This window comes from Macrobrachium nipponense, chromosome 1 (assembly GCF_015104395.2).
Source record: "Macrobrachium nipponense isolate FS-2020 chromosome 1, ASM1510439v2, whole genome shotgun sequence".
Taxonomy (NCBI): domain Eukaryota; kingdom Metazoa; phylum Arthropoda; class Malacostraca; order Decapoda; family Palaemonidae; genus Macrobrachium; species Macrobrachium nipponense.
The window spans coordinates 115570527-115580526 of record NC_087200.1 but is presented as its reverse complement, the minus strand read 5'-3'; positions in this window follow the sequence as shown (position 1 = coordinate 115580526).

Here is a 10000-nt window from a genome sequence, read left to right as displayed (position 1 = left end):
AAATAATATATATACACATGGGGACTAATTTATTAGTTGTTCATTTCTTTTTAATTGTAAGGTCCTTCATAAACATTTCTAACAAATTATATGGGTCCAAATGGTACATTCCCAGACTAAGATTTAGGTTGTTTTTATTAGTGATTTGTATAATTGCCGATTCCAGTAAATTTCTTGAAACATAATCATTAGATCTAGCAATTAATACAATGAGATTTTTCACTCAGATGGATAAACAGTGCATTTGAAGTCTGGGCTGTTCTAACTGAATACATATGCTGCTTTATACGTACACATAAATATTTACTTGACTGACTAACATAAAACGATGGGCAATCCTTACAAGGAATTTTGTAAATGATGTTGTTATTTGTTATGGGACTATTCTTAATTAGCATACCTTTAATGGTATTGTTATAAAAGAACCATACATTAACATTAAACGATTTAAATATTGATTTTATGGTTTCAAATCCACTAAAGTAAGGTAAGCTAAGTACATTTTTAGGCATTTCTTTTTCATTAATAGCAACACTATAAAACTTTTTGTGAGCTTTTTGATAACATAAATCAATTAAATGAGGTGGGTAGCAGAGATCGTTTCCTATCTTTTTTATGTATTCTATTTCTTGGTCCGCAGATATTGTGGGACTCGTGATACGCAAAGCGCGTAGGAACATAGAAGAAAAATTGAAATTTTAATATTAAGATGGTGGCCAGAATAAAAATGTACATATGTTAAATTATTTGTGGGTTTTCTATAAATACTGAATTTGCATTGGAAAGATTCTCTATGTATTAATACATCTAGGAAAGGGATGACATTGTTATTTTCAATTTCAACAGTGAATTTTATGGATGGCACTAAATTATTCAATTTAGACAGTAAATCATTTACATCGATACCACCAGGTAAGACTACTAAGATATCATCGACATATCGGTACCATTTTAAGGGGATAAGTGTGATATTCGGGAGGTGTTGTCTCTCAAAAAATTCCATATATAAGTTTGAAAGAGGTGATAAAGGGTTACCCATGGCCATACCAAATATTTGTTGGTAATATTCTCCATTAAAAATAAATCTGCAATCACAAATACATAACTTAATTAAGGAAATTATGTGACTAACGGACATAGGCATTCATGTAGTACAAGTTCATTACTTAAATATTCTAGCACAGAGTCAATAGGAACTTTTGTAAACAAAGAACATACGTCAAAACTGACAAAAATATCGCTAGGGTTTAGTACAATGTCATTTAATTTTTCCACAAAATCAAGAGAATTCCGGATGTGTGAATTAGATACAGTTCCTAGTAGCGGGGATAACAGTTTAGTAAGATATTTAGATAGTTTATAAGCAATTGATCCTACAGTACTAATAATTGGACGCATAGGTTTGTTTTCCTTATGAGTTTTGACTAGGCCATATAAATAAGGTAATGAGGGACACTTTACAGTTAACTTAGACAAAAGTTCTTTTTTATCTTTAAGAATTTGTTTGATAATGATATTAAAGTTTTTTATTACTTGGCCCAACGGATTTTTTGCGAGTTTTTTGTAAGTTATTTCATCCTCTAGTAAAGTATGCATGCGTGATATGTAGTCAGTTTTATCAAGAACCACTAAACTATTGGATTTATCAGCCTTGGTAATATTACCAACTAATATTTGGTATGGCCATGGGTAACCCTTTATCACCTCTCCTTTCAAACTTATATATGAAATTTTTTGAGAGACAACACCTCCCGAATATCACACTTATCCCCTTAAAATGGTACCGATATGTCGATGATATCTTAGTAGTCTTACCTGGTGGTATCGATGTAAATGATTTACTGTCTAAATTGAATAATTTAGTGCCATCCATAAAATTCACTGTTGAAATTGAAAATAACAATGTCATCCCTTTCCTAGAAGCATTAATACATAGAGAATCTTTCCAATGCAAATTCAGTATTTATAGAAAACCCACAAATAATTTAACATATGTACATTTTTATTCTGGCCCACCATCTTAATATTAAAAATTTCAATTTTTTTCTTCTATGTTCCTACGCGCTTTGCGTATCACGAGTCCACAATATCTGGACCAAGAAATAGAATACATAAAAAAGATAGGAAACGATCTCTGCTACCCACCTCATTTAATTGATTTATGTTATCAAAAAGCTCACAAAAAGTTTTATAGTGTTGCTATTAATGAAAAGAAATGCCTAAAAATGTACTTAGCTTACCTTACTTTAGGGTGGATTTGAAACCATAAAATCAATATTTAAATCGTTTAATGTTAATGTATGGTTCTCTTATAACAATACCATTAAAGATATGTTAATTAAGAATAGTCCCGTAACAAATAACAACATCATTTACAAAATTCCTTGTAAGGATTGCCCATCGTTTTATGTTAGTCAGTCAAGTAAAAATTTATGTAGTAGAATATAAAGCAGCATATGTATTCAGTTAGAACAGCCCAGACTTCAAATGCACTGTTTATCCATCTGAGTGAAAAATCTCATTGTATTAATTGGGGTGATACCTGATACCTCGGTAATTGCTAGATCTAATGATTATGTTTCAAGAAATTTACTGGAATCGGCAATTATACAAATCACTAATAAAAACAACCTAAATCTTAGTCTGGAATGTACCATTTGGACCAATATATTTGTAAGATATTTATGAAGGACCTTAAAATAAATGAACAACTAATAATTAGTCCCATGTATATAGTTATTATTTGTTCTCCCTCTCTGTCTCTCTGTCTCTGTCTCTGTCTCTCTCTCTCTCTCTCTCTCTCTCTCTCTCTCTCTCTCTCGTCTCTGGGTTCGATATTTTCTCTCTCTCTTACTCTTGCTCGATATATATATATTTATATTTTCTTTCGTCTTTTCATTAATAATCATTTTGGGGGGGGAAAATTTGTGTAAAAATTAATGATATTAAATTGTATATGCTCCCGTGTTTTTTCAAAATGTACTGTTTTTCTTAGAGAATCACTTGTTTACTGCGTGATCCTTCAAGGTGGGGCTACCCTCAGGCGCTCCTCCTTTCTGTAGAGTGAAAATCGCCCTTATTACTTGCTAATCTTGTAGTGTCAGTTGTATATTAAGCTTTCTTTTGACTATGTTGTTCACTGTAAAATCAGTTTGCCTCAGTAAAGGGTCCAAACAGGACCGAAAGTACTTGACTATCTCGCTTTTTCATTTTTTCCTTCGTGCAAAAAACCTTTATTTATACATAGCATCACGTTTTATATACTTCGTGATCAAGTTATTCATATATATATATATATATATATATATATATCTATATTTATATATATATGTGTATATATATATATATGATGTATATATATATATATATATATATATATATATATATATATATATATATATCTATATATATATATATATATCTGCGCGTGTCTGTGTGTATTTGCCGGTAGAATATGAAGCTAGCAACTTGTCTTAAAACCACAAAACATTTACTGAGAACCTTGATAGCTATCACCTGAAGCCACTCCTGAATGAAAAAACCGTTTAGGCTATAATTTCCGCTCTTCTCGGTAGAAAATTTTACTGTTTTGTTAACTAAGACGCAAAGTTCCTAACACCCATACATACATACAAACAAGTATACATATACATATTGATTCTGTTACTGTAAATTGGAAATTGGGGTCGTATGCTTTACCTAGTCTGGCAAAACATACGTGTTACGGTATATATATATATATATATATATATATATATATATATATATATATATATATATATATATACATATATACTAAAATATATGTATATATATATATATATATATATATATATATATATATATATATATATATATATATATATATATATATATGCTGTCTCGCATGTGTTTTGCGACCCAACACAAGCAACTGAATCTTGTAAGTTGACCACTAGAATCTTTTGAGAAGAAATTCGTGAAATGATTTTGTTAAGCAAGAGATTTTTTAATTGAACAGAAAAATATTTATTCCACCAGTCTATTTTTCAAGAGCACAGAATCCTAGAGAACTGTTTTCGAATCAATTAAAAACCAATAAATCGCGATATGAACATTGGAGATAATTCTGGGGCGTAATTACCCTGAGTTCCTGACACCCGAGACTACATTCTTATTTCATCCTGAGAAATGAAGCTAAGTATACGTACATGAATGAATTACGTGAAGGTAGCCTATGTAAGTTTTATTGTAAGGTACCTGCATGATATCATTGTATTGGTATAATGGCGAAATATTTCGAGATGAGTATACGTGTGAGGTAACCTAATCTGTGCAAAATTTAGCTACTGTGATTAATGTTGCTCCCGCGTTCTTTTTTTTTTTTCTTTTAAGATTACAGTATGACCTCATTCTTTGTTAAACATGTTAGACGGTGTTATGTATGTATGAGCTTCAGCTAAATTAGGTTCGTTCTAAAAATAACACCATATGAGAATGAATGACTGGGAAAAAATAATGTACTGAATAATCTTTTTGAACTAATATAATATATACATTTAAAATAAGACGCCCATAGATCTGTAAGAAAAGATTGCATTGGGCCAGTGAAAATACAAGTGGAGTGTCCATAGACTTATACGCATTATTTATCTTCTCCGGAGGAACCAGTCATAAACACCAGGTCATCCAGCATAATTGTATGCTTTAAGCGGCCACGTTGATGCATGGTGACACGATTGCCGAACGTGTCCAGTCTTTCCTGTTTCACTGCGGATAATTAGCCGTTTTAAATCACTTAGCTGTTTGTGAAGTTTTAATGTTGATGCATTTCAGAAATTATAGAGGAACTCCCTGAGGTTTATGCGTTCTGTCTGGCTCTTAAAATTATTGCGAAATAACAAGTGTTGTGGGATCCTTTCGAGGAGCTTTCGTTCCATCTCGGAATGATACGGGTGCAAATTATAGCAATGCCAACATTAGACTATCATCGGAAATACAGTAATGTAGATGATGATTATAATAAGCCTAAGATCAGTGAGCGCTATTATTTTTACTATGGAAAACTTCTCGAACAATTAGAGCTAGATTTATTCCTCTTGATTTAAGACTTGTGCAGCCAATGGGACACTGTTTGCATTTGATGAAATGGATAAACATGATCCATGTTTTCCTTGTGACATCTCGCGTGGAACTGGATCGTAAATCAGATCAATTGTCCCAAATGTGAGTGTTGTTTCGAGACGGTTGGACCTGCTATTCATTTATATTGGCTTTATTTACGTATATTTAAGGCTGCATGGAATAAAAATAAAGAAAAAAAGAAACTTTAAATTAACAGAAGATAATAAGACAAGAGAAGGTGAATTAGGCCTAAAGAGAATGGTAGTCCAGCGGCCTTTGAAGGCTAGCAAGGCAAGGTCTTGGATTAGACTTGATTTCAATCGTCATTGACACGCCCTGCTCTGGCGTCTGTTGCCATGGCGACAGAATGGGACGTGTAATAATCTTCATGGGATAAACATTAAGTATGACTACTGTCATTAGTTTGGCGAAACATCGGCAACAGCGAACAGACAGACGAATCCGGAAATCACTTCTTGCCTTTGATTCAAAAGGTAAAGATCATTACCGGTATTGATTTATTATTTTTTACGCGTCTTTTTAGATGGCGATAAAAATCTAATATGTGTCTATTTTTCAAAGCGAAGGTAAGTGTTAGTCCTGACTCAATAGTGCACAGAGGAACTGACATTTCAAATTTAAAGACTGAATAAGGTTGGAATGCTAAACTTCTATTTTAAGGTTTGGATAACTGAATGGCATTAAGACGTTAACTCAACCTGAACTTTATACATACATATACTTATATATACACGCACACACGCGCATGCATATATATATATATCATATATACATATATATATATATATATATATATATATATATATATATATATATATATATATATATATATATGTGTGTGTGTGTGTGTGTGTGTGTGTGTGTGTGTGTGTGCCTGTGACTATAAATTGTCTTTTTCTAATTAATTCCTTTGGTAGATGGAAATGAAAATAGTCCATCATTTAATAAATATAGTCCTCATTACATAAGCCCCCTTCTTTCTCTCCCCTCCTCCCCCCTCCCTCCCCCCTTCCCCACCTGAGCAAACCCTCGGGGAGGCATTACCTTTTCCTCTGTAAGTGGCGTCAAAAGTCTTCCGGTGTTATTTAAGGCGTATGCGTTTCTTCTCGGTTCACTTTTTCGTGGAGCGTATATTCTGCGTCCGGGGAACGAAAGAATTGCCCGGCGAATTTTGCACGCGATCTTGCAGCGTCTCTGCAATATTTGCTTCCACGGCTGAAATTGAGACGAATGGAATGGATGTGGGGAGGGAGGCAGAAACAGGCATTCCCTCATTCTTCTGCTTTTACACACTTACTTCCAACACTAACAGATCCCTTCACAGACTTCCAATCACATATTTACATATATAGCAATCTATTTTAAAAAAGGAATAGATGAGAAATACCAAAGGTAAAGTAATTAGTTCCAATTAAGTAAATTAATTTCATAATATATTGAAAAGGATAACTATGAAACCATCTCTCTCTCTCTCTCTCTCTACTCTCTCTCTCTCTCTCTCTCTCTCTCTCTCTCTTCTCTCTCTCTATATATATATATATATATATATATATATATATATATATATATCTATATATATATGTGTGTGTGTGTGTGTGTGTGTGTCTTTTATATCTTGGATTATACGTATATTCGATTAAATCTGTGATAACTTAGGACAACGTTTTTTACCATTTTAAGTTAACTTCATTCTTTTATAGATGAGCGTAGTTGGTCGGATTTAATATCTCGAACTACTATAAGACAAAAATAAGTAAATAAATAAATGAAAAAGAGTGAACCGCTTCAGTAGGAGAAACCTCTCAGACTTTCCCAGGTGGAAAGCAGAAGTCAGCGTCGCTGATCGAAAAGACGGAGATGAGATGATTAGCGAAATCGCCGGAAAGGGCTTCATTTGACTCTCCGTTTTATTAAGATAATTTTTCCTTTGGATTCGACCCACAGAAAAGTGATTGGGGACAAATGATAGCTTATTATAGCATGCAATAATCATGAGCGACCTTGTTCCCAAATTACATTGAGATCGATGCACCAGTTCTTGCTTGGGTTTAATTGGCTGGATTTGCTTGGTTGAAAGGATTCATTTACCTGTGCACCTAGTGGCCTCCTGAACGGTTTTAGTTCAAGGATGTTCTTGCTATCTTTAGCAACATTGTTCTTTTGACAGTGTTGTTCCAGAGAGAGAGAGAGAGAGAGAGAGAGAGAGAGAGAGAGAGAGAGAGAGAGAGAGAGAGAGAGAGTTTTGTAGGTTTTAAAAGTCTGCTGCATGGTACGGTAGGAGAGAAATTGTTAGTAACTCCTAAGCTAGGTATGCCTCCAGTAAGTTGCACTTTCCTTAGGGATAGACTGACGTTATTTCCTTGCACAGTTGATCAGAACTGCAAGTGAACCTTTAAACAATATTATTGTATCTATGTGACTGCTTATGCATAAGGTACATGTACTACATGAAGCTCGGATCATTAAGGACATGTCAGGTAAAATGTTGACTTTATTCGCCTCGAAGACGGCTAAATAGTATATAAGAGCTTGGTTTTCCTCCAAACATCTTTGATAAATGGCTGATGGGTTAATTCTTCTCTATTAATACTGCGGCGCTGGCGAAAAGATGTCATCTAACTGACTAGACCCATGACTTGCGGATGGTTTACACTATCCTTTTTTGAGATAACTAAACTATCATCAGCTTCTACTTGAAGGACCATCATTTGTAGAATGGTCTCAAGTTTCTTGTCATATAACGGGGTTGGTAGAAGCCGAAGGACTTCATTGATTTTATTGCAAAGAAAAGACTGTTAGGTATAAAATAATTTGACACTCCTTTAGTCTGTAATTGGTTGTTAATCTAAGTAAAGGTATAACAGCAAACATAAACGCCGTTTAATAAATTTGTATCAAAACAAGGAAATTAATTCCCTCGCTGCTGATCAGCGTCATGATAAAATAATAATGAGTTATGTTACGTTACAAGAGACTATATTATTAGGAGAGACAATTTTCTTCAACACACGAAAATAACCCGCTCGAGGTTAGAATGAAGTCTTTGTTACACCGGTTGGCTTGATCCTGCGTATTTTAGCAAGAAAGAAGAATTTCCAAGTGGGAAGGTGATCAATGAAGTACGTCGTATTCTCATAGACAGATAGTTTTCGTTTCTGTCATTTCACTTCAAATAGTAAATACTTCCTAAATCGAATATTTGAGACTGTTTTGTTTACTTCAGAAAATAAAATTCCCGCTGTGGTTTCAATAATACAATTATATTTCTTCGTAGGCAGATAAACAAGGAACGCAATTTTTCTAGAAAGGCCACTTTTCTCATCTTCTGTTACTTGAGTTATTTATAGGTCTTACTGGATCGTTGGTCATTAGCTCATTGTCTCTTGGAAAATAGCACTTTTATCTCTCTCTCTCTCTCTCTCTCTCTCTCTCTCTTCTCTCTCTCTCTCTCTCTCTCTCTCTACAGTAAAGCACCAGATCTAGATCTAGTTGAATGATCTTTTTATAATTATTAGGGTTTTTTAATTTCTTTTTGACCTGCCTGGTCGTACATTCGCGATATTTTTTTTATTTATTAATTTTTTTTTTTTTTTTTAGATTTCCTTTTGACCTGGCTACTCATCCATTGGTCAGTGGCAAGAACAAACGGAGGTAAAAATCACCCATCTTTTCTCTCTCTCTCTCTCTCTCTCTCTCTCTCTCTCTCTCTCTCTCTCTCTATCTATCTTATATATATTTGAGGGAAAGGTTGAGGAAATATCTTGAGTAGAATTCTCCACTCCCAACCATTAATAGGTCACCTCCCTGAAACTGAAGTTGAAATCTCCGAAGACTTCAATCTTCCGGACGAGAGCCGAAGAGAAATCAGTTATCGCCAGACTCCCGTAGGAAACCAGGCGAAGACACAACCCAAAATAGTTCGCAAACATGGCAGCTAGTATTGACTTCATGTCAAAATCCTGCAATGTATACGTTAAGCTTTGCTTTAGGGAAATGATAGGTCAGAAGATAATTATATTTAGGTATTCATTATCCTGTCATTATCAGCTCGCAGATTCTTTCATGCTGACACCCGGAACAAATGCTGCAGGCCATTTATGTCAGTGTTATGAAATAATTGCATAACTTTATATCAGTTTATAAAGTAATTGAATCACTTTTTTTTGTGATGCAGTGCTTTTAATAGTTGGGTGAAATTCATATTTCTATACAGTCATAAAAGTTCGTGCGTGTGGATCATTTTATATGCTTCGTTGTATTACTTTTATTTATTAGAATTTTAATGCTGGTTCTAGCTGAAAGTCACGTTCACCAGAGTCCTTGGAATTTAATGTCAATAATTTCGTCCTTCCAAAATGAGTAGTGACATTCGCTTGCAGAGTAAAGAAAAATTTACGAAATAATCAAGAGCTATATTCGTGTAATCAATGGATGTGGTACATCTACATTTTAAAAAGCATTCTATATGAGCGAAGAAGCTCCTCCCTCGCATGCAATGAGATTTTGAGTTGTGTGTGTGTGTGCATGAGAGATAGATAGATAGAGAGAGAGAGAGATTTGACAACATATGATTCAAGGATACGCGCATCGTACTACAAAGAAACATCACAATGAAGCATAAATTGAATCGAGATTTCTGATGAATATATAAAGCATTAATAAATTATTTAAGTTTGATATGCCGTTTCGTAAGTAATTTCATGAGTAATGCTTGAAAAGCTTTTCTCAAATTCATACGTAATAACCACCCAATATTTAAGAGGATATGAATATTCTAATCAGAGAAGAGTATACTTTGTCTTGGACGACTTTTCCAAACAGGAATAGCGTGAGCGAATTTCTTGAATATCATATCAGTTGCTAATTACAGCTTCAT